Source organism: Metopolophium dirhodum, chromosome 5 (genome assembly GCF_019925205.1).
Source record: "Metopolophium dirhodum isolate CAU chromosome 5, ASM1992520v1, whole genome shotgun sequence".
Classification (NCBI taxonomy): Eukaryota; Metazoa; Arthropoda; class Insecta; order Hemiptera; family Aphididae; genus Metopolophium; species Metopolophium dirhodum.
In genome coordinates, this window is record NC_083564.1 from 35,704,762 (window position 1) to 35,729,240 (window position 24,479).

General features: G+C 27.9%; 1 protein-coding gene across 1 annotated transcript in view; it reads right to left on the reverse strand.

Annotated features, from left to right (window-relative positions):
• The window catches only part of LOC132944502 (trace amine-associated receptor 1), a 51,394-nt gene extending 41,237 nt beyond the window's left edge, over positions 1–10,157 (reverse strand). The window contains exon 1 of the mRNA XM_061013874.1: positions 10,084–10,157. The gene's annotated coding sequence lies outside the window, so the exon portion shown is untranslated. The remainder of the gene's footprint in view (positions 1–10,083) is intronic.
• Between the last annotated feature and the right edge of the window lie 14,322 nt (positions 10,158–24,479).

A 24,479-nucleotide genomic window follows, 5' to 3' on the forward strand; every position in this document is an offset into this window, starting at 1 on the left:
TATTTGCAAATTATTATACTTTTGCAAATTTTCAAACAGATTATGGAAATAATTAATTGAATAATAGCGATTAACAAATTAGTAATAAGTTGACTCTCAATATAGAAGACACAAATAAATTATTGAACTATGAAAAGTTCTAGAAACAATGTATTATATATTATACAATTAGCAATTCGAAGCATTGTGTAATGAAAATAGTCAAAATTTCTTCAATGTATTATAAAAGAGACAAGACATGTTTTTCTATATGTGATTCGGCAATCATTAATACTCTATTTACTCTAATTACAAAACGTCTATACACTGATGAGCGAATGTATTAATTTGTTTTTTAGTTCAATAATAAATATAAATTATTGTACTAGTAGTATCGTTATTTTATACCTTCGTTTTTTTTTTTAAGAATACTTGTAAAAATTAGCAAAATTCAATTAAATAAGTTGTAATGTGTTTATATTATGCGTATAAATAAATAATAATGCTCATAGGAAATATATTTTGTAATTTAAGTTCGTATTATTAAATGTGAATATGTGATTGAAAGTTTAAATTATTTAGTATTCTTGGTACTTATTTAATATGTTAATATTGTTTTAGAAATTATAGTAGTGAAATTAATAATGCAATAAACTGTTTTCCATATAAGTTCACATGATTTATAATTCAATTTTTCTCGAACAATTAATGTTTTAGAATTTTAAAGGAGTACTTAGGGATGTACTCCTAAGTTTGTGCTAAATACTTGTATACAACATCAACTTACCTATAGTGTTGTGTAGTGACCTAAAACTTTAAATACAACGACTGAAAGGGTAAAGTATTATTGCATATTGCTCTTATGGGAGTTACTACCTTTCCATCGCACATGATTTCGTAATGTTATGATAATATGTATTTTTAATTTTAAGCATTGTTTTAGAATGTACATTTATCGAAGTAACATACATCCAACAATTAGTTTAGAACTATATAAGTTAAGTAAATTGAAACGCATTTTCATTTATTCCATCATTTTCAAATAGCAAATAAATGTTTATAGTTAAAAAATACAATAAACTACATATTGTAGCAAATGCTAGACAAATTCTCCAAAAAATTATATTAAATAAATTACACTTTTTTCTACTAAATTAAATAAACTAATCAAAATATATATTGTAAATTAGAAAGAAATATGCGAATAAAATAGTTAAAATCCAAATTTTAAACGTGAAACTTTCGGCTTCGAAAGTGTTTGTAAATCATAGTTTGGCCGTGTGAACTCAAAAAGTTTAGAGATAATATTTGAACTATGCGTGTGTTGCGTGCAAATAACGTTTCTATAGACTTTTTTTATATTTCTTATTTTAATTATTTAGTTAGGTACATAAATAACCGGCAGGAACATCATTGATCGTTGAGATATAACTGCGGATAGCCCTTAGCCCTTAGGATCCACAGTGTTCATTATTTATATTTTATACGATAGTCTTATCTACGATAGTTTAAGATAACCGAAGTCTGTACTAATCGTATACCTATGACTTATGAGTACCTAATCTTGAATTTGATTGGTTTTTAATGTCCTTTTTTTTTATATGTTCGTGGTAAACAACGGTTCATGGAAAACTTGTACAGTTTTTCATATTTCATGTATTGAAACAACTTGCACTTGAACTTGGACATCGATTAAAATGAATGGGTATTTATACTATAGTATATTGTGTAAAGAAAAAAATATATAATATCTTGTTATTAACAAGTTCATGAATGTCGATAAAACTGTATAACCACACACCTCTACAGCTGAAACTAACATTATATTATTATGTACTTAATCATAAATTTCGATAATGATATTTTATAAAGTATAGATATACATAAACGTATATATTATATACTACGAAAGTCGTTTGAATAATAACTTTTTGTCTAGCAAAATAGGGTAAAAAAGTGCCCTACTTAGTATATTGGAATATAATATAATATATCAAGCCAGTAGGTATAATAAGTATATATACCTAGTATAATTATGCTATTATAGTATATAGTAGTTTATTTATTATATTAAGACAAATGAGTTTTCAAACATATTATGATTTGTATAAAAGAATAAAAACCCATTTTTATCAAGGCTGAATGTTGATATTATGGGACTCGACATTCGGACACTTGACACATTACATGGCAAAGAAAACGTCTGTTTTACAAAAAAAAATAACAAGGAGAAAAATGTCCACATTTTCTGTTTCCATACCTATTTACTAAACATATTTTTCAAACACATGAAAAGTAACATCAAGCTATTTTAAAATTAAAATGATCTAGGTAGTTGTCACTCACTTAAGATTTACAAGTATTTACATGTTCATATAGAACGGCACGATATATAGAAATGTTTTTTTGACATCAATCGTATCATTTTTTAAATCTATTTTGGAATATAAGTAGGTACCTATTCTATATCGTGGTTTTCAGTTGATACGCAAGTACACAACTCACAACCAATAGGTAAATATCATATTCTCCAAGAATGGTGGTCACCTACTAAAAATTCACGAAATTATTTATACTACTATTTTTGTTCTTGCTAAAACTTCAGTTAGCAACCACCGGCTGAACGTTCTTGTGTATATTTCATCATTTTTATTACATACAATTTTTAAGATATTATATTTCTAGATTTTTTAGATCAGATTGCAATGCATATTTACACGTTTTTAAGTGGTATGTGCCTATGTGAGGAATCTTGTGGCTGCTCATAAACATTTAGGTTTTTAACGGTTAGGTTAGGTTAGGTTTGAATAGTTCGGTTTTGCAGACCATTACACATTATTTTTATTTAATTTCATTAATTCTTACTTGATTTCGAAAAAATACAACAAGTGTAAAAATGCATTAACGAATACTTTGAGATTTTGAACCTTGTATACAAATACTTAACATCTTAATATGTATATAAGCCATTTGAGTTATTTTACTCGAAAAAGGCTGATATTTTTCAAAAATTACCTGTTTAGAATGTTTGTATTTTGTTTAAGTATAAACCACCTGTGTTCGATTTTCCATATTTATCATAAGGTTTAAACGAAACTTTCGTAAGTATAGTACTTCTTCTGCTCAGAAAATAAAAATTTACAGATAGCAAAAACGATCAAACCATTTGTAAGACCGATGCGTTTTACTTGCCCGGGTCGTTGACTTTAAAATGCTGAAACCGTACGACAAGCTTTTCGATGTGTCACCGTGCGTTTTTCTATATTCTTGCGGTTGTACATATGTGAACTCACATTATTATAACACACAAAAAATATATAGAGAAATATTGGAGTCGTCATTAACGATAAAACGCCGGATGACCACAGCCAGACGGATAAAGCGATGGATATATATGGTTTATTGTAGTTTCGTCGGAGCTTATTATATTATCGTCTGTCCATCAGCTATCGGCAATATATATAATCTGATCTATCTGCGCAGAGAACAAGAACGTCTGTTCTTGGACTAACAATCGTAATCATTGCTCATACGATTATTACTATATAGACCAAAAGTCTACTTGTGCATATAATAATATATAAACTTACAGGATTTACATCGCGGTGTATATACGTACATAATTCCCAATAGTTTGCACACGCAGAATACCCAATTTGAGAGCATAACCTGACCAATAATATTGTACACAAGACTATTATGGTAGTCTAATATTCTCTTTGAATCAAAAATAAGATTGATTAAAATAACGACCATTATACTATAATTTATTTATCTACCCACCCGCCACAATCGTTTTATTTTTATACCTATTATAATATATTGTGTGTTATTATTGTGAATGCATTTAGTTTATTGATAAATGTGTAGGTAGGTAGGTACCTACGTAAAATTGTGAAATAGGAAATAGAAGATTATTGGCTGAGATAGGGACCAGATTTTACGGAGGGTTTAGAGGGATTTGAACCGACAATTCTCCGGCTTTGTCCAACACAAACGCAACACATGAATTTACACCTAGTTTCATTCCAACGTAGGTTCCGATGGATCTAGTATATAAATCGAAAATAATTATAAACACATTAAATTTACTTCGGTTGATTTGGGGAAAAATAATATGTTTAGTTCCAGATAATGAGCGACTGTGTTGTAAGGTCTATGGTAACAATGGTATTCATCCATAATTTATAACATGATTTATTCGTTATGCTTATTTTTCATTTTAATTTATTGAATGTATGATTTATTATTTATTATTTATTATGGTAATTGTGCTTTTTTTAAAAAAAATATGCGTTTTTAATTTTGTGTTTTAATAATAAATTGTATAAATATGCGAATAAACATATTTTATGTTGTCAGAAATGACAACACTGCTATGATGATGACTGAGGCCGCTCCACCCAACCCCGCCAACCTGTAATGTCTCGTCTATGAGTATAATGTCTATGGCAAGAACCTTAAAAAAATAATAATATAATGTTATACAATTCGAAAAAACTAAAATCTTCTGTTTATTATGTATAGATATTATGTGGTTGTCATGGAATATTTTATTTTCTCATTATCGTCGAAACTGTTTCTTTTTTGATGTCTGGTCTTGCGAGTTGCGGATTAAAAGTTTTTTTTTCGCAGTCGTTTTGCATTTACGTGCATGCGAAATTCTTTATTATATATTTAAAATAACATCAGTCGTCTTGAATTCTCAAACAATACCTTTCTATGCGAGTGAACGCTTATTATTGTAGGTAGGTACTTAATATTTTACGTATTCCTTTGAAATGATAAACAAATAATACGTATCTACTATCTAGTCTTAACATATTATAAATTATTATTCTTGGTCTATATATTTCAAGTAACATATTTTGAGTAGCTCCAGACGAATACATTTGTTGTATATTTTTGTATATTATAGGAACATGAATATATTGAACAATATTGAACGCTAAAAGTTTTAGAACCAACATTTGCAGGGCAGGTACCAATTACCAAAGGTATGTACCTAAGTTATCTACCTATTAGGTACTAATAAGTAATCATGTTCAAGTTTAATTTTTTGAAATATATTTATTAAATTTAGGCACTTAAACGATTTAAACGAGAGTATCGTGAGTTTAATTATTGATAGGTAGGTACCTATAATGTTTATTTTGTATACACTTTAATGACGTAAATTTAACATACTTATATACTAATATAATGATGTGATGATGAATCCGAGGGTAGGTAATAAATTATGAAAAATATTTTGATCGAATTAAATACTTGTATAAGGTTAGGTCAGGTATTTAACTTCCTACGTATATATGAATCGTATTTCAGATTATTAAAATATAATTTTTAGATATTCAACAATGTTAGTAAAATAATTCATTTTGCGTCATTAATTTTACCATGAATTTGTGAGTTATATGCAAACTCATAAAATATTAAAAAAAATTAAAAACTAACACTGTAAAGATGTGTTAAAATATTGTTCGTAAATTGAAGATTGTTGAAGAATACTAGTTACCAAGGTATACCAGATTAATCCATATAATATTTACTATAATCGGACTAGCATAATATATATTATATATTATAAAAATTCTAAGCATTATTATTATTTGTGTTTATTATTTACGATTATCTGAAAATATCTAAATTACTGATTTTCAAAGCTGGGCGTTAACGAGTTAAAAAGTTCAAGTTAAGTTAAAAAGTTAATTTTATTTTAACTTTTTAACTTAACTAGTTACTTTTGGGTTTTCATTAACTTAACTGTTAATTTACTAAATTTCTTTTCTAATTAACGTGAAATTAACGAGTTCATTTTTAATTTTATAAAGTAAGTTAAGTTAATTTATTTTGTTTTTAATTTTATAATATTTCACTATTTCAGTGTATTTCATTTTCATATCAAAAAATATGTATCGTAAATTGTTTAAAGTTAAAAATGTATATCATTTGAATCCAACTTATATGGAAATACTGTATGAAGTATTAACACTTTATATCCTATAATTTAGTTTTGGGTTGGAAAAAAATTAAGAACGCTAGTGTTGTATAAACAAATTAACTTTTTTTTAACTTAATAAAAAGTTGACAAAAAGTGTGTATTAACTTTTAACTTAACTGAGTTAACCTATAGTTAAATTAACTTTTAACTTTTAACTTTTTGTTATTGGTATATATTAACTTAACTTAACTGAGTTAAAAAAAATCATTAACTTGCCCAGCCTTGCTGATTTTAAACTACATAATATTATAATATTACGTATATATTATTTTATGTTGTAATAACTTGAAAAATGTAGACAACTAACTAAACAAATATAAATGTTTTAATTAAATTAGTATTAGGATAGTGCGTGGTACTGAAAGTGTTAGATAAATGTGAAGTTTGTTTATATATATAAATATCCGAACAGGTCTATAAATCATATATATATATATATATACTATTAATATGTCAGCTGTCAAGGGTCAGACGGCGGGTAAATATTGTGCTCTACCAGTCGTTGTAGTAAAGCCTTATCAATTGCTCCATGCAGCATCACCTACCAATGTATAAATTCCTGTTGTTTATTTTAATCAGGTAATTTGTAAGAACTAAGATTCATATTTAAAATAAATAAAATACAATTATATTCCAAAGCTGAATTATTGATGATTAAAATCGGACTTCAAATCTTTATTGCAGCCAGATAGTTATTGAAAAACTGTTGATAGTTAAAAACCGGCGCAGTCACAACGTTATGTATAGTGATTTCGAGTACACGAAATGTAGTTATTGAGTAGGTCACTTTAATATAATATGGTTTACATTTGAATTGAATTATAAATTATTGCATACGCAAAACGGTTCTTAGCAGTCGGGGTGTCCATATATCGTAAGGATAGGTATTATATTATAGTTTACTTAATTTACTAATAATTATCATAATATTATATCATATATTTATGAATAACTGTTATCAACTTATATTTAAATATACCAACGTACCGACGTAGAACTGTCTAAATATGTTCGTAGCACAATTAGTTCAAAATTAATCAAAATATTTTCTAAATTGCATTGTGCACCTAAATACGTAAAAGTTAATTCAAGTGCCTATGATTAATATTTTTTTAATTACAACATAGTATCTAAAATCTTTATTTTTCGTTTATATATTACATTTTAACAAGATAAGAACTTTAAACGCTTATAAAAAATAATTTTATATAAAATTACTAAAGACAATTATAAGTCAATATAAGAATTTTTAAAAAAATTCGAAAATTTAAAATGTCTTCAGTTATCTCATGAAGTTCCAATCTATTTCGAAAGTTGTATCATGTCTCGAAAATGCTTATAATATATATTATATATTTATATATCTTAAACGTTTAGTAAAAATTTAAAGTATCGACGTTCTTTGTTTTTGGATTAAAAAAAAATAACAAAATTGATTTAAAAATTAGTGTTGCTTATAATATTAGGTTATAGGTTATAGGTTTAAGGTTATAAAGATTAAAGGCTAACCTTTCGTTATTTTAATAATTTTTTTTTTAGTTTTTCGTAATTTTTTAGAATAATATGCGAAATTTAACACCTAAAGAACAAGCTAGACCCAATTTACTACTAAAAACCACCCTGAATAATGAAGATCAAAACAATTTTTTTTTATAAAATGTGTATTTAAATACAAAAATTAAATACACAAAGGGGGACGGAGTGGCCGAGTGGACTAAGGCTTCGTGGTGACACACACCGGCGCTGGTTCGATACCTCGGTCGCGGGCGGCATTTTTCTTTGGACAAGTCACGGTGTCCCCCACCCAGACATGGCAGATACCTACAGGTGCCCAAATCAAAAATTCTGCCAAAACAAACACACACGTGTAAACAAATCTACAGTATCCTCCCCTACAGTACCACAGGCTAATGACCTAGTAGTCAAAGCCTTAACCCTAATAAAAAAAAAAACACACAAACTCATTGTTGTAAAACCTATACATTCTTCATCGTGATCTGAATCTAATACGAAATTGAATACGAAATACATGTAAGTACACTTAAGCAATAGAATCTAACTATTTTTTCAATCGTTGCTATTTTCGTAAATTTTAGATAAAAATAGTAAGTGGTTTGTTTTTATAAAAGGTCTACGTTGAATCAAGAATTCATGAAAAAATTACGTCTAGCCAAAAACCGTAACATAATCATTTACCAACCCATGTTCTATAATATTACTTTACGACAAACATGAAACAACATTAACATTGTTTAGGATTTATTTACTGTGGTGTTTAGGGATTGTAAAACGCCTTTGTCTATTCGAATACGCCGAATCCTTTGAATCATCTGTTTGGGTCATCGCGTAAAGGAAGAAAATGCGTAGAGATTTGTGCATCATCCCATGATCCAAACTTACTTGTTTGCGATTGTGATCACCGTGTTTCTTTGTTAGAATAAAGCTATTTGGATATCATCCAGCATGACATTTTAATTTAACGTACTACCAGTGAGTTAATTGAAGGTTAAATGTAGGTATTATAGAAGAGTGGATAGTTAGTAACGCGTTATTAACACACAGTTCACACTACTACCTATGTACATTGTACATTTGTATATACCTACCTACTAGAGTAAATAGTTAATAGTTCAATTATAATTTAGATATTTATTTTCTAGCTACACGAGTTCAAATGATCATAATATTTGCTATTTGATGAATATTCCAAATATCAATGTAAATCCTAATTTAAAAAAAATATTTTAGGTAAAAAAACAATGTTGTATCACTAATAAATTACTAAATTAGAATAATTAGCACAGTAAAATACAATCAGTTGGGAGAAGCATTTAAAAATTATATAATCATTACCTACTGCGAAAAACGTAATATTACTAATTTGCTACAATATATAGGTAAAAATGTTTAAAAATGCTCATATCTCGCTTGGAAAATAAAATATTGAAAATCGTCGATGCTTATTATGCACAAATAATGTTCTTACCTACCTAAAAGTTTGATAATAGGTCAATACAATACAATCAAATATCAAAACTAACAGCACACTAGGTATTTAAACTAGCGAATGAAAATGTGCTATGTCGTACGTGGGTAAGACGAAGACAACAAATGCATGGGTAGCGTCGTCTTAAGGATAATTAAATATATAGTAATAATTAAAACCACGACAAGTTAAAATCACGGCCTACCTTTTAAGGGCTTCATATAGAAGTAATAGGTATATGATAATATTTTAATATTTAATAGTGTTTGAGTCTTCAGAGATGTTTGGTAGTTTGATATTCTTCAAGGTATAAAATATAATGTGTAGTGCATTTAGCAATTCATTGGGACATTACATTTTATCTGTTGACTTTATATTATTATTGTTTTTATTTAATTAATTATATTTTTAAACGTATTAAACTAATTAAATACTTTTTTTAAAATTATAAAATATGTATTATTAAAAAAACGTCATGAATGGTATACCTAATAAAATTATTTTTAAAATAAATTGTTAAGGAAGGGCTAAATATTATTTTAATTTGTATTAATGATACGATTAATTTAAATTTATTTTCTACTTAAGTTTAATTAATATAGTTTTATTTTGAATGTTTTATGTCTTTATGTTTGAGTATTTTATCTTTATTGTGTTATGTTTTAAGTTATAACTATAATAAACATAATTATTTTATGGCACTTCAATACAATTTAAAAAAATAAAAACAAATATTATTTTTATATGAATTGGATTGTTTTTGATGTATTGTCTTAAAAACGATAACTTTCATACCACGTGGTATTATTCGGATAAAATTAAGTTTTAGTAAACAGATAGTAATATAACCAGTACAAATATAAATCTATAAAAATAATAATACACGTTAAGTCGTCAACTGTTAATTAACATTATTGAATTTTCACCTAATTTGTTTGTAAGCTTTTGACGTGTTACAAGTCAATATTTGCATACCATAAATCACTAAATGTACGTAAAAATGTAATTATTTTTACATTTAACATTTTTAAAGTACGCGGGAAAAAGTTGTGATGAGCTCGAAAAAGATTTAAAATAAGTATTAAAATAAAAATATGTGAGGTCATAAAATACTTACCAAACGGTTCACACGATGTTCGTCTATTATGACTTCGGTTAAGGGCTGGCCGTAAGCTCGCGGGGCCAAAGTCGAGAACGCACTGTCCGTTACGCGAGTCGAAACGCCGATTCCGCACCACGAAAAGACAGCAGCGCAAGCGTTCACCATACATGCTGTGCAAAAGCAAATTTACGAGCGAGGATTACTATACAGACTATACGAATGCGTATACACGGTAAAAATTTACACCACACATATTTATTTTATACGTTATAATAGAGTCTCGCAGTTTTCCCGACATTGAATCGATGGCACAAATATTATAATATTAATTATTACATTATATATTATATTATACATTATTATTATCGGGTTTTAAATAGTTGTATTATTGTAATCCACTAAAAGTCAAGAACTCACAAAATGATTACTTCCGGTATTCATTTTAAAATGTATAACACAGTATTTTTATAATGGTAGGTATATAGAATTTATATACCATTCGTGAGATAGGTAGGTAATAGATTAAATAGAAATATTGGACATGCTAAATTACATAAAATATTCATTTATATAAAGAAATAAAAGAATATAATATGTAGCATAATTTTAAGTATTTTTGAATATTATGATATTATTAGATATTATTATGATATAATAGATTATATACCTAACATAAATCAAGTGTTTTTTGAGGATATAAGAAATAACCTAGTAAAGTTTAAACAGTGGCAACATTTTTCAAATAAACGATATGTTTTTAAATGTAAACTATTCATAAAATATGAATACCTATTGCATACAAAAAAAAATAGACCAATATAGAACAGAAATAGAAAAAAATACTGATAAAATTACCGTTAAAAAAGTTTTAAAATAAAAATGGACTATTTCTTAAAACAAATTTGTAAAAATTCACGTTATTTATATGTTTTATGAAATTATAATATTTTAGTTATTAGTTGCATGATACATTGATACTATATAGTAGGATATAAAACTGAGAATGTGTTTTAAATAATTAACAATATTATGTATAATAATTAAAATGGTTTACACTCATCGTTTCACGTTCAACAAATATTACACTCTGAAGTCTGAATATTAGGCTGAATATTAAGCTTATTATAATATTAAAATAGGAAATATTCTTATTTAATAAGTACTTATTAAGTAACGGTACTGGTAAGTATTAATTAATTAAATATAAGGCTTCCAAATATATTTTTCTAGAGGCCAATAACAGTAGTATATTTTGGTAGGTTCTGCGTCACCGAAAATCCAAGCAAATCCAGGCATCCCGCCCGGCCTATAGCGCTATGCTATCACGTGCGTGCCCGACCGTGCCCGTCCTGGCCCCCTCCTATTTATGCCCGGCCTTCCCCATCCTATCTATACCCGGCCTCACACCCCCCCTCCCTCATATCTATGTATATACCCCTCCCCAACGTCTATACTGTTATATATATTTGTAAATAAAATAAAATAAAATATATTTAATAATCAGACGTATATTATATTAGACATTGATACATTGTTTACGACTACCAGCGGATATAACTCCGTTATTATTAAAAGCCAGTGTTCTACTCTTAAGTAGCCTTTAATGACTGCTGAGTAGTGTCGCGATAACCGGGTGTGTTGCGTGTGTTAAACACACGGGCCCAGGGCACCAACCCATGATGGGGGGCCCAATGATAAAAATTTAAAAATATATAGAAAGAAAAAAAGTAAAACCATTTTGTTATAATAATAATTACTAATAAAGATTGAACAATAGATCGGTTTTGTTTTGAACACAACATTATCATACATCAACGTTTCTTTTGCGGACTTTAAAACCGAAATTAAAAAGTTTGGTTGCAATTGATTAAAGTACGTCATACAAAGGAACGCGCATTTTGACCGGTTTAGTGTGAGTGTGTTTACGCGTTTCAATTATTGGTGCCTATTTTTGTTATGCGAGAAAAACACATTTTATAATGCACGTTCAAAAGGCGGGTCTTCTACGGTCGGTGTTTTGTAGTCGGTCAACGAGCTATCCATTTCGATAACGTATGTGAAAACTTAGTTGCGATATTTATTTGAATAATTAAATTTATAAAATAATAAATAAATGATAGCCATAATTTTTTTAAGTGAGTACAGTATTTATTTTTGAGTTTCCAATTGACTGTTAACGTATGGTATGTTCAATTTATTTGTGATTTGATAATTATTTATATTTAAAATGAATAAAAAAGGCTACAAATTATTACATTTATTTATTTGTAAATACATAGGTACCTACGCGTTTTAATTATGTTAACCTTATTTTGTACGAGTAAAAACTCAAAATTCCAAAGTATGTTTTCAAATTTGGAAAAGTTAATTTTACAATAGTCGATAGATTAATTTTTCAATTTTCAAAAGTAAGGGAGGGAGGCCCATTCATTTTATTTACACACGGGCCCAAATTGGCGTAGTTGCGGCACTGCTGCTGAGGGGCTAACAGTCCTTGATAATTATAGATGGTCGAAATTTCTCTTTTAACTTTTATTAAACAGAACTATTAAATCATATTCGTCTACGTATTCCGGAATAAATATGCAGAGTGGTATTTAAATTACATTACCAATAACAATAATATAATGAGCTAGTATTTTTCCGTACATAATAAAGACGTAGAGTGGTGTTTAAATACTACACAGAACACAAATAAATATCATTCTATCTTTTAATATTTATAATGAAATTTATTTTCAAAGTGTTTATTATTTTATTATATCAAACATTTGCCTATACATTAAACATGTATATAAGACTCTCAAAACTTAACATTACAGTATGAAAATACTTTAGATATACTCGGACCTATAGCTATAATGTATAGAAAGTGGGGTATGTGTAAGACCTCATCAGTAGCTATTATTTGAATGATTTAAATGTACCCCAAAATAATTGAAAATATTATGTGAAACAATCATTTAACATAGTAAATTTTAGTAATATTTGGTTTAAAATGTCACCACCACAAAAATATATCGCAAATCGATATTCGCCCAGTCATACAAGTGTCGCTATAGCTGGTCAAGCACACTAATTTCATTAGGGGAGGGGTTAGTACTTCTATAAGAATATAACATAAATAATTATTAATGATATATTGTTATTCAATTATATTATTCTATCGAAATGAAAAATAATAAGACTATACGTGTATAACTTATAATAGCTATTAGCATTATAATGGTTTATATACATTTATAATATATAACGTATTGAAGAAAAAATATTATTAACTATAGGTACTATATTACCTTATATTTTCATATAAATAGTTTATATATACATACATTCATACATATATTATGATTATTTCGACTATTCCAATTTAATATGCATCCACGCTCGATTTATCAAACAATAATCAACTTATCAATCTATCAAGTACTTACATGTAGTACACATTATACTTCAAATTGGTTCTAATCCTGAATTAGTATACAAAATAAATAATATAGGTACTGTACGTCATTACGAGATGTGAAAGTTTTTAACTTATAATTAACCTTTAATACCTGTTGAAATGTTAACAGCCACTAATAATGTTATAAACGGTTAAATTCAATTTAATTTTAAACATATATAGATATGTGTAAAAGTGGGATAGATAATATATAATAAACTAATATTTAATTATCAGATATATAGTTAGAAGAGAATATTACATGTAGAAACATATTGTATTATAACGTGATGAACATTTCTCTACATTATCTCTACTGAATGTTTTTGTCTTTAGTTTATTTTACCTTAGCATGTACTCTTCTAGCTGAACGCTGTTTAGTATAAGTTTAAACTTAAGTCTATAATTATAACTATATTTTCCATGTATTTTATTTCATTATTATCACTTCATGTTAATCTACTAATTGTACAATGTATCTATAAATTGCCGCTTGGCGTTAAATAAATAAATAAACATTTTTAAACTGACCCACGAAGTACATACATACATAGGTTCTAAAAATAATTTTTTAAAGAAAAAAGGGTTTTACATATAAGGGTGGGAATGTGTTTACATAAAACTCGTGGTTTTGTCCGGTATTTATGGGTAGCAATCTCCGTATCGGCCTGTGCAGAGGTGACAGCGTGCGGATGAACGGTATCAATTATTTTATTGGCGGCTTAGCTCTGGATGGCGGTAGCTCGACAATACGTACAATGGTTCGGCGGCTTGGCTCTGGACGGCGGCAGCTCGACGACACGTACAATAGTAGTATAGTAGTAGTAGTCTGGGGATAGTTCACATAGTAGACAACACGTTAGGTATACAAATTATAAAAATTACACAAATTATACATATTATAAAAATTATACATAAATATTTATAAATTAGTATTTGAAAAATAAGAGGTGACATTTTCAACTCTTATTTTTCGAATGGTTACAATTATTATAATTAATATTGGTTACATTATAGGTTATATTATTATTGTATATTTTGGAATTCGTCGAATTTCTCATTGTATATTGTATTGATTCCGGGGGTACTTGACGAAATAACCGATTTTATTGCTTTCCACAAATACCCATATCGTGTGGACTCAGTTGACTCAGGACTCGTATTATTTAAGTCTTTCAATCCCTATAAAAAAAAAAAAAAAACATTGAATATTAGATTTTCACGTATTTTACTAATTTAAAAACGGAGAGGTTCAACTGGGGAGGCAATTTATTTTACTATAAATACAGAAGGAGAAAAGAAAACAGTTTTTGCTATGTATGTAAGTTTAAGTAGTTTAAATAAAGGGTTTTAAGTTTTTACGTGGTTTCTTATATTTGGTGTCACCTTGTACGTTTGAGTCGGATCTGAAATCGATTAATTTATGATCGTCGAGGACAAAGGTACTATATTTCGCATTTCTATCTACCTTTGATAACAAAACTAAAACCGGTTAATTCAAGGTCTTTTTGTTACTTAATCAAAGGTAGATGTATATGGATTGAAAAATACATATACGACAATAATTAAAGCACCCTTAAATGTTTGTGCAACTGCTACGGGAGTAGGTAGTATTAGTCGGTTCTATCCCCGTTTTTAAAATTACAGGGAGATTGAAAAGCGTTTATCCACGACTTTCCCCCTTGAGCGGTCAGATTTGTGGGTGCTTCCTATCCCCGTTTTTAACAGTTACAGGGAGATTTAAAAACGTTTATCCACAACTTTTCCGCTTGCGATGGCATTGTCGTCCCCGGGAAAATGTTTACTAAAAATTAGCAAGAAAAATATTACAGTTGGGTTATTAATAAATAACCAAATTTCAATGATTTTGCTATTGGAATGTAAACTTTCAAAGAAAATTATTACATTAAGTTTAGAAGAATGGTTCACACTTATGTCTGAATCTAATTACAATTCAATTATTAATAATTTGCACACCAAATGTAGACGTGTAAAAATAACTGATAACTTTTCATATTCAATAGTTAAACATAGTTTAATTACCTTGCATATATACGACAGTAAATTACATTAGTTTGACAAACATTGACTTCGCCCGTCTCAAGCAAATACAAAATATATTTATTTAAAAATACATTATTTCGATTTTTAAATACCTATACAAAATTAATAATATTATAATTCTAATGTAAGCTTTGTTGATATTAACTATTTGAAGGTATATTCAAATATGTATAAAAACATTTTACACATTAGTACCGTTTTTTATGTTGACCTCTTAAAGCTTATCTTGTTATATTTTATACGTCAAAATTCATTTCTATGGAAGAAATTAATTATTAGATAATTTGATAACACCTAGGATGAAAATATTATTTTATTTTGTAATCCGGAGATAAATATAGAACAACAAAAAAAAGCTGTATAAAGTAATTTATATTTTTATCCATATGCGAGTTGTGGTTTTTATATTTAATCTTTTTATGACAAAAAAAGTAAAATGATAAATTCTTTTAAATTCTGAGTGGAGCAATGTATTTTTTTTTTGTTTGTTTGGACACTGATTAAATAAATAACTCTTATTTTATACAATCCGTTTAGCATATTGTGAAATTTTTTTGTCTTAAGAAAACTGTTTAAGTGCCGGATAATATTTAAAACTAATTTTATTATATTTTTAAGTCTTTTATATCTATATATTAATAATGAATAATATATTAATACATTCTTTATGTTGATGTATAATATATACTTAAAGATTTAATATCGTTTAACTTTTTTTAAATAAATAGTTTAAAATATTAAAAATTAATTTTCTAAGTATCTAATATATTGTACCATAGATATACTATAAGTTGTGTATGTGTTTTGAGCTTCCCTCGGTCACGAAAAAGTATTCTTAGACTTTTTTTTAATGTCATTGTAAAACCAATACATTTTATACTTCACTCAGAATCTAAAATAGGAATGAAAAAATTGACTATGAACTTATTATGAATTCTAAATAAATAATTAATTAAATAAATAATAAGTATTCATAAAAAATGGTATAATAATACCATCAATGGTAATATATAGACACATCATAATTTGAAATTTAAATTGTCCTTTGTTTATTATGTTTCCAAATAGTTTATGGGTGCGCTATTAATAGTTTACCTACTTATACATAGGCATATAGTATATGACGATTCAAGTCGTAACTACGAATTTGTGAGGTGTATGTACACAAACTGTCAGCTAAAATATTATGAATATTAATCTATAATATTATAACCCATTCAAAATTGTAATCTATTTTATAACTTAACAATAATTATTCATAGGTGAAACTAGGATAACAGTTTAGCCAACTAAAATTAACCATTTGAAACATAGAATGTTGGTTATTATAATTAATTTGAAATAATTTCGTGTTTACTTTAATGTATATGCATTATGCATATTTAGATGGTTTAATAAAAATATTTTGTGGATTTAAGGCTTAAGCTGAATATAATAAAAATGTATAAGTTTATAACCGTCAATAAAATCTTTGCCATCATGTGTATACCATAATATTCTTAAAATTTTGTCATTATGATTTAAAAAAAATACCTACCTACCTAATACTTATAAAATTATAATATTAAAAACTTAAGTACCTTGGTACTTATTTTGATTATTCAAGCTTGATGTTGTTTACTTCGCTTCTGACACCCTTATTTATATATATTTTTAATGTTTATTTAAACATTTAACGTGTATCATATTATATTATTAAATTTAAATTAGACTTTATGATAAGATACTTATCATACTTACACAGAATTTAATAATATTTTAAGTATTATATTACAATATGTTATTAAAAGTTTATAATCTGTTAGACTTAATTCACTATACATCACTTAGTTTTTCAATCTTAAATTTTATATTAGTACTGAGTACTGCATGACCAATGTCCTATAAATCTATAATAATACTTAACTTTTTAATTATGGGTGCATATTATTATGTAAAATGTCTAAATATTGTAATTAATTTCAATATATTATACATATAGGTAGATATAGGTAGGTATTAGATAAACAATATTTTATTAATATAAAAATTGATATTAACATTGTTTAGAAAAAATATTACGGGGACGAGGTGGCCGAGCGGTCTAACGCGTCGGATTCGGCACAGCTGGTCCGAGTTCGATCCTCGACCACCGGGCGGCATTTTTCTCCGGGCAAGTCACGGTGTCCGGAGAACAAGTACCGCCATCCTCCACCCGGGCATGGCAGATACCTACGGGTGCCCAATCAAAAATTCTGCCAAACCCAACACACACGTGTTCCTCCCCCCTACCGACATTAATAACCCACAAATAAACCACTACAGCTAATGGCCATAGTTGCAGAAACTTAAGATCAATAAAAAAAAAAAAAAATACTAACCAATGTTCTTGTGAAAAAACGTCTAATGGTTTCATGCTAAAATATTTAAATGTTTACCATAGCGTCATTCAATATAATTAATGTAATATAATCCTTTAGATAGGTATTAGACATTTTTTGTGACAGCCAATTATTATTTTTATAAATAATAAACAAAATAATATAGTTATGGTAATTTTCAATTGGAATATAATATTATCCTGAATATTATCCAGTACTCACGAGTCACAATCCATCCCGATTTTCAATTACCCCAATATTTCTGCGACCATTGTCAACAAAATCTCGTATTTTTATCTTTATTTTAATATCAGTATATTTTTAATCAGAATTTTGTTTTAAAAAAAAACTTGAAAATTCTTTTGAAATAGTAATTTTGTCAACTTAAATTATTAAAATTTAAAACTTGTTAACAGTTTAATGACATTATAATTTATCACCATATCAAATCATAAAACATATACATAATATACGGCCATACGGGTTGTAAAGGCAATAATCGTACTATGTGGGCACTATTCATAACGTGATAACTTATAAGCAATATTAATTATTGAACAATTTTAACTTATATAAAATTGTATTTTTAAATAATAATGTAAAAGTAATCAAATACATTTTATGGATATATCTTTGATATAAAAAGTCTGAAGTATAGCATAGCTTTATATAATTTATAAATATTAACTAACATTAATAGACACACCTATAAATTAGATATTTAATCTTTTATGTTGGTGTTTTATTAGAAATAATATTTGAATTATCTTTTTTATTTTCCCATGGATACCTATGGAAAAACTAACGCACAATTTTCAAAAGTGAGATATATGACTTAGGTACACTATTTTAACAAAATACATTTTGTTAGACAGTACGTTGGATTAAGTTAGCCGTTTGGCTATATACTTGTAAAATAAACTTTTTGCAATTTGAATGATTTAATTTTTTTTCAAAACTGGCAAAACAATAGATTTTATAGAATTAAATTTATTATTCTAATAACAACAACCTACCAACTTTAAATGCACGTGCAACCTATCCGATAATTTTTAATTTTATATAAATACAAATGATAATTTTACGTAGAATTGTATCACTAATTTACTATGTATATTTTAACTAATTTTCAAAATAAAACATTTATTTCCTCAGGCCTCAAATAAAACAATAATCAATAATCATTTCACAAAATAAGTTAAGTTAATTTTATTGGACTTATAATAGACTATTTATGCTATAGATGAATAAGGTTCATTTGAGAAGATTATCAAGGGGAACATTCATTTAAGATATTTATTATATTTTTTTTCGTTATTTCTTACACCATAATTGGACACGCCACGCTGCCGTATCAAGCCAATATATTTCATCTGCCTATGGATTAGTGAAAGCATTCCAGTGTTAGAGTTCACTGCATCGCTAGGGACTACGATAAAATCTATTTTTGATAAGCGTTGATACTTGAGAATCGTGTTTCCCTTAATTTAATTTTTAAAAGTATTATTTTCTTTAATTTATATATTTTTTTTGTTTATTTCTTTTAATATTTTTATACCTGATTTATTTATTTTTTTAAATATGACGTTATCTAATTTAAGCTATTATTATACCACGAAGTTTTTCACACCGTTCTGGGGTCCTTCGGCATTGATTCCGTTCGACTAATAAATTAGTTATAATTTTTATACGCGATATTTTTCTCAAAAATTAGTTCAACTTACTGAATTGAGAAATAATCTATCCTTAGAAATAAATGCGCACGTCTCCTTCATTCAGAATCGTTTTTTTTCGTTAACAGTGATTTATCATTTAATTCAAATAAATTTTAACACATAATCCTTTACAGTGATCTATACTTACTATGCATTAGAACGATAGTTCTCCGTTATTCTTTCCCTACAATACATTTGAGTGCATACAATGGTCAGCAACGATTTGAAAAAAATTTAATCGTTTTAAGGTAAAGTATAAAATTGCCAACAATAGGGCACTAGAAACCTTTTTCGAAGTAACGAAAAAGTAATTCAATCATTTTTTTTATTATTATTAATAACCTTAAAAGTACCTAGTGACACTTCATTTTTATTCAACTAGTGTAGATGAGGTAGCAACGTATTTGCGTGCTACAAAAATAAATGAACCCTCCACTGCATAGTATAATATATTATTATATGGTGTATATAAACCTATATCTCGAAGAAACAAGATACATAACTATGATACGAAATCATTAAGCTTTCAGTAGATATTATAATAATCTATATACTGATATGTTATGAAACTTTTGACTTAAATTACATTGAAAGTGGCTAAATCATTATATGAGTTCCGTTTTGGTATTTAGTACAAAAGCTTACTATAATTCAACGAAAATGTAATCAATTCGTGTCTAGGTCCTAGGCGAACTTAATTTATAACCATTCGCCTGATAATGTGCGCTTCCATATACCTGTTATACCTAATTGGTGTGTACCTATACTGATTAGTTAGTTTGCAGACATATTATAATATGTCAATGTAAAATTAATAAAAAATTATATGATGCATTAACGCGTACCGTCGCCGTATCAACGTTCTAAACTTACACTGTATGCAAACATCAAAGTACAAATTTTCTACATAACGTACACACATTCTTTATGGATGCAGAATGCAAACCTATTGTATTCCCATGGCAGTGTTTTAGACCCGGGTCAAAAATCGTCGTAAGATACCCGGGTGATCAGGTTTTAATCCGAAATTTGAATAATTTAGCATCGCAAGGCTGCAGTTGTCGAAGTTACAGATCTTGTGCTTTTATACAGTTGACCCTGACCCGAAAAAAATGTATATATGTCCAACTAATATCGTAATAATAATAATATTCAACGACCGTATAATTTTTTATTTTTTTTCATTTGTTTTCTCGTTATTTTTAATTAAAAATTATTAAAACAAATATTTATCATTGATACAATATTGTATTTCTTTTTAAAATGTATATACCGTTTAAATTAAATTTTTATTTTCGGACAGAAATACTTGTTATTTCATAATAAGAATATATTTGGGCATTTTATTTTATGTTATCATTTAAATCAGTATTCAGGCATTCACAAATCGCGAAAATTAAATAGCTGAAACATTAATGCAGATTAATGATCTTGTCAATGTAATTTTAAGATATTTAACAGTCTCATAGCAAGTTGAATAGGATTGGTATACTAGAAAAACGCATACGTATACACGGCCATATAAATGTACCTACTTTTCTTCAATTTCATGCGTAGTTACTTTATTCCATAAACTTTTACAACACAATGTCTACGATTCATTTCATTGGAAATAAGTTTTCAGGGGATTTCTTTTAAAAAAAAATGAACATTTAGTTGCTTCCTTGATAAAGTTTCTAAATCAGTTATAACTTATAAAGTTTTGCATTACTCTGCACTAAAGTAAACTATACGAGATACTAAATAATCATTTGGGTTAGCAAAAAAAAAACCTGTAGGTACCTTAACTTTCTCTAATAAAGTGTATATTAATTCTTCAGCAATTAAATCATAAAATATACCCAGTTTTTTTGAAAATGTTTAATAGTAAGTCCTGGACGATATCTATCGACGGTCAACGTCCAGAATCGAGAAACTAAACTGTTACAAATTAAGAATTTTTTGTTTTTATGTTAGGAACATAGAAACAAATAGCACATATAATAAATCGTAAGTGCCTTGTATAATTGAGCACATCAACACTATACTGCAAACCTCATATTTTTATATTTCTTTTTTTATATAAATTGGTAGTATTGTCTATACCTATACTCTATAATGTGTTAAAAACTAGTTTGAAAGTAATAACAATACATTTACAATTTCAACCTCGAAGTATATAAAATAATACTAACGAAATATTGTTGATAAATCACATCGTAGTTCATTTTCCGTTTCAATGACACATTCAGTATAGCCAGTATACGTATATGTGAATAACTTCATAATGTTAGTGTAAATGGTTTAAAAAATAATAATATGTTGAATAAAAATAAATGTTTTGCTGATTCATAAAGTAAAATATCGCTTTAGGACGCTTTACAGTTACAGGTACAATATAACATAATATGGAAAAAATATTGGTGAATGGAGACGGGACCATTACATGATTACGTTATAGAATTGAACACTCGAGTATTATATAGGTATTCTACATTTCTACCTTCTAAAATCTATAGTAAATTGTTATACCTAGTTAATTATACTTTGAAATCTAAAAACTGAAAATTTCATACTTAATAGTGTTGAAAACGAAAGATGTCAGATAAAATAAATTACCTAGGGCGTTATATCATGTGTATTTGGAAGGCTTTATATCGCCCATACCCGCGCCTAATACGTTTACGATGAGTGCACCCCCAGTCGACTATATATTAAAGAATCATTATTATACAGGCACTAGGGTATAGGCCACCTAGACTAAATTTTTTATTAGTATCTTTACATGTTATATTCTTTTTTACTTCATATTCGTGGAAGCCTTAAATCGTACTTTTTCATCTTATTGAGAAAGTATTATATTCCCCCAATAGTTCAAAATTTGCACACATAAATATATTTTTATAAAACTCACCGACTTGATTCTGTTTAGGTTTAGGTTGTATATACTGAATGGCCCGTAATAATTTTTTAACTTACACGGTGTTTATGGTCAATGGGAATATAATACTTCCTGTTTGACATTAATGTTGGTATACTTTATATATACACTATACAAATTATCGTACTAGGTCGTCTCGCGTTATTATCTCTATTTTATTGCGTATAATATTATCTCTAGTTTTTCATTGTCTTTCTTTTTGCTTAGCGTGTGCTACGACCGTAGATATTTCGGGTCAAATATAAATCATAGTTCTATATAATTTTATGATGGTATAAATGTAATTTTGTAATTTTCAATGTTTTCTATATTGAGCATTGATGTATTGACTTGGATTTTATATACATTTAGGGTGATTATGGGTAGAAAATAATTAATCGTCTTTATATTATCGTTTGTTGCTTTGGATCTACTGCCTTTTTTTCTTTATGACATAAACACAATATGAGGGTTGAATTACAGTTTGCACATTGCTTGACCCAGACATTAGATCGCCAGCCTTTAGTTAATTGCGTATTTACAATTATTTATGGAAAAAAGTTATAATTAAAACAACAGTCCTAGGACGTCAGACCTTTTCACCAACCATGATCTAACTTATACCCAATCAACCAAAAACCGTAATAGTATTAACCGTAATATGTATTACACGTACAATATAGTACGTTATAATAGCAGGTAAGTAATAGACAGTATGCAAAATCGGAACTATACAGACTAACCGAATTTATACTTAAACACTATTCATTAACAGATGGTTTATAATTTAAAGGTTTAATTGATATAGTTAAAAGAAATATTTGATAAGTCTATACAAATGTTTAAAATTTGAGAAGTATACAATAAACAGAGAAAACCAGATATTATTTAATGTACACGTGGAGTGGGTCAGTGGCGCGGTGGTTGCAAAACTGTGCTACCAACTCGACTTATGTGGATTTTGGTATTTTCAAAGATTCGATTATGTCGTCCGTAGTAGTACAGCAGGCCTCGAATGTTATGCATTCCACTTTTATTTGCATAATCCGTTGAAATATATACTCGCCTGCATTGCATAAAACGAAAACAATATAATTTCTCGATAGTGTGTGTATTCATTGTTGTTTATTTTGCTGTTTGTCTTCGGGGGATAGACATTGTGATTTGTCGTTTTCGGGAATAAAGTGTGGGCATACAAATATATAATAAATAAAAAAAAAAATTGTGGAGAAAAGCTCGTGCATACATACGAGTATAATTATTATATATTGCATATATAAGTTGTTTTCTGAACTAGCACGCGAATCGACATCTATCAGTTATCACTATAATAATGTGAAGCGCTATATCTATATTTTTATTCCTACCTTCATCAATACAATAGGTAAGAATAATAACAATAATAATAATAATAATAATATATTAATATGTCGATAAATCACCGCATGTCGTATGTGAAATCGACGGACCAGTAAAAATAACGAGTCTCGCTTCGCGCGTCATTTATCGTAACGACGTGGAGAGGGTATGGAGTCGGGTCACATAATATATTATAGGTCCGTGATTATAGACAAAAAATGTAGAAAAAAAATTGTATTCGCGTGTTTGGCATACTCTAAATTATTATGAATTACGGTGGACGCCTATAATAGGTGTGTATATACATATGGGTATACTGAGGTGCGCCCGTACCAACGTGTGTGGGTGCAGTGTGTCTATATATAACATGTATCTGTAGAATACGTAAGGCGGTCTCGGGCCGAGAAATATAAAATATGTCCGTGGCGTGCGGGGTCGAACTTTGCGGGGACACCGCGGTGGTGGCGGTGCGGGTTTCCCGTAGTTATGCGGTCCGCTGATCCCCGCGTACACGGGAAACCTTTTAAAAACTCGGGCGGGCATCGGCCGACGTAATAATCCACCACGGC